This window comes from Petromyzon marinus, unplaced genomic scaffold, assembly GCF_048934315.1.
Source record: "Petromyzon marinus isolate PM22_M1 ecotype Great Lakes invasive population unplaced genomic scaffold, UKy_Petmar_22M1.pri1.0 PM_G_Scaffold_8, whole genome shotgun sequence".
Lineage (NCBI taxonomy): Eukaryota > Metazoa > Chordata > Hyperoartia > Petromyzontiformes > Petromyzontidae > Petromyzon > Petromyzon marinus.
The window spans coordinates 5575038-5577500 of record NW_027423035.1 but is presented as its reverse complement, the minus strand read 5'-3'; positions in this window follow the sequence as shown (position 1 = coordinate 5577500).

Sequence of the window (2463 nt, the reverse complement as noted above, 5' to 3'; positions counted from 1 at the left end):
ACTCAAAAAAGTGAATATTTCTCACGGATAGACCCCGTGATACGCTAGAAATTGGCGGGGATGTCTCTCTTGTGGCTCACGGGGCTGTTAGGGTGGCACAGAAATCCCTCGGAATGGGAAAACGGGTCATTTTCGTGTCGCCACATTGCATGCGAACCGCATGCAACTTCCAGAGGCATTTGCAGCAGAAATGCATGTGCAGTCAAAAAAAAATTGATATTTTTCACGGATAGACCCCGTGAAACGCTACAAATTGGCGGGGATGTGTCTCTTGTGGCTCACGGGGCTGTTCGGGTCGCACAGAAATCCCTGGGAATGGGAAAACGGGTCATTTTCGTGTTGCCACATTGCGTACGAACCGCATGAAACTTCCAGAGGCATTTGCAGCAGGAATGCATGTGCACTCAAAAACTTCTATATGTTTCACGGATAGACCCCGTGAAACGCTAGAAATTGGCGGGGATGTGTCTCTTGTGGCTCACGGGGCTGTTAGGGTGGCACAGAACTCCCTCGGAATGGGAAAAGGGGTCATTTTCGTGTTGCCACATTGCATAGGAACGCCATGAAACTTCCAGAGGCATTTGCAGCAGAAAGGCACGTGCACTCAAAAATTTTAATATTTTTCACGCATAGACCCCGTCAAACGCTAGAAGTTGGCGGGGATGTCTCTCTTGTGGCTCACGGGGCTGTTAGGGTCGCACAGAAATGCCTCGGAATGGGAAAACGGGTCATTTTTGTGTGGCCACATTGCATAGGAACGGCATGAAACTTCCAGAGGCATTTGCAGCAGGAATGCATGTGCACTCAAAAACGTCTATATTTTTCACGGATAGACCCCGTGAAACGCTATAAATTGGCGGGGATGTCTCTCTTGTGGCTCACGGGCGCTGTTAGTTAGGGTCGCACAGAAATCCCTCGGAATGGGAAAAGGGGTCATTTTCGTGTTGCCACATTGCGTACGAACGGCATGAAACTTCCAGAGGCATCTGCAGCAGAAATGCATGTGCACTCAAAAACGTCTATATTTTTCACGGATAGACCCCGTGAAACGCTAGAAATTGGCGGGGATGTGTCTCTTGTGGCTCACGGGGCTGTTAGGGTCGCACAGAAATCCCTCGGAATGGGAAAACGGGTCATTTTCGTGTTGCCACAATTGGCATACGAACGGCATGAAACTTCCAGAGGCATTTGCAGCAGAAATGCATGTGCACTCAAAAACGTGAATATTTTTTCACGGATAGACCCCGTCAAACGCTCGAATTTGGCGGGGATGTTTCTCTTGTGGGTCACGGGGCTGTTCGGCTCGCACAGAACTCCCTTGGTCCACCTGATTCGTGCATACAGGCAGCAACTAAAACTCTGTAAACCTGCTGTGAGGACATCTAAACAGTGGACCAGTGAGGCTGTGGAAGATTTGCGGGCGTGCTTAGACTGTACTGACTGGGATATGTTCACGACTGCTACCAATAGTCTGGATGAACTCACAGAGGCTGTGTACATCAGCTTCTGTGAGGACTGCTGTATCCCAACACGTACCAGGGTGAACTTTAACAACAACAAGCCCTGGTTCTCAGCAAAGCTCAAAAGGTTGAGGTTGGAGAAGGAGGAAGCGTTTAGGAGTGGGGATAGAGACAGATTCAAGGAGTCGAAGAACAGGTTTAGCAAAGCGGTGAGAGAGGCTAAACGACTGTACTCAGAGACACTAAAACACCAGTTCTCTACTAACGACGCTGCTTCTGTCTGCCAAAGGGCTCAGGCACATCACCAACTACAAACCCAGAGCGCCCCACACCACTAACGACTCCCGCCTAGCCAACGACCTGAACGAGTTCTACCGTAGATTTGAAAGACAATTGGACTGTCCTGAACCACCCCTTCCCACCCAAGAGGCCCCATCCCCCACCCATACTACAGAAACGACTCTCTCCTTTCAGGAGGGAGAAGTTAATGGGCTTTTCAAGAGGCAGAATCCACGCAAAGCAGCCGGGCCGGACTCTGTCTCTCCAGCCACCCTCAGGCACTGCGCTGGCCAGCTGTCTCCGGTGTTCACCAACATCTTTAACACCTCCCTGGAGACATGCCATGTACCAGCCTGTCTCAAGTCCTCCACCATCATCGCTGTGCCCAAAAAGCTAAGGCCAACAGGACTAAATGATTACAGACCGGTCGCCCTTACATCTGTGGTAATGAAGTCTTTTGAGCGCCTGCTCCTGGCACACCTCAAAGCCATCACAGACCCTCTCCTGGACCCCCTTCAGTTTGCCTACAGAGCCAACAGGTCTGTGGACGACGCAGTTAACATGGCCCTCCACTTCACCCTACAGCATGTGGACGCCCCAGCATCCTACGCCAGGATCCTGTTTGTGGACTTCAGCTCTGCCTTCAACACCATCATCCCTGCCCTGCTTCAGGACAAGCTCTTCCAGCTGAACGTGCCCTACTCCACCTGCAGGTGGATCACAG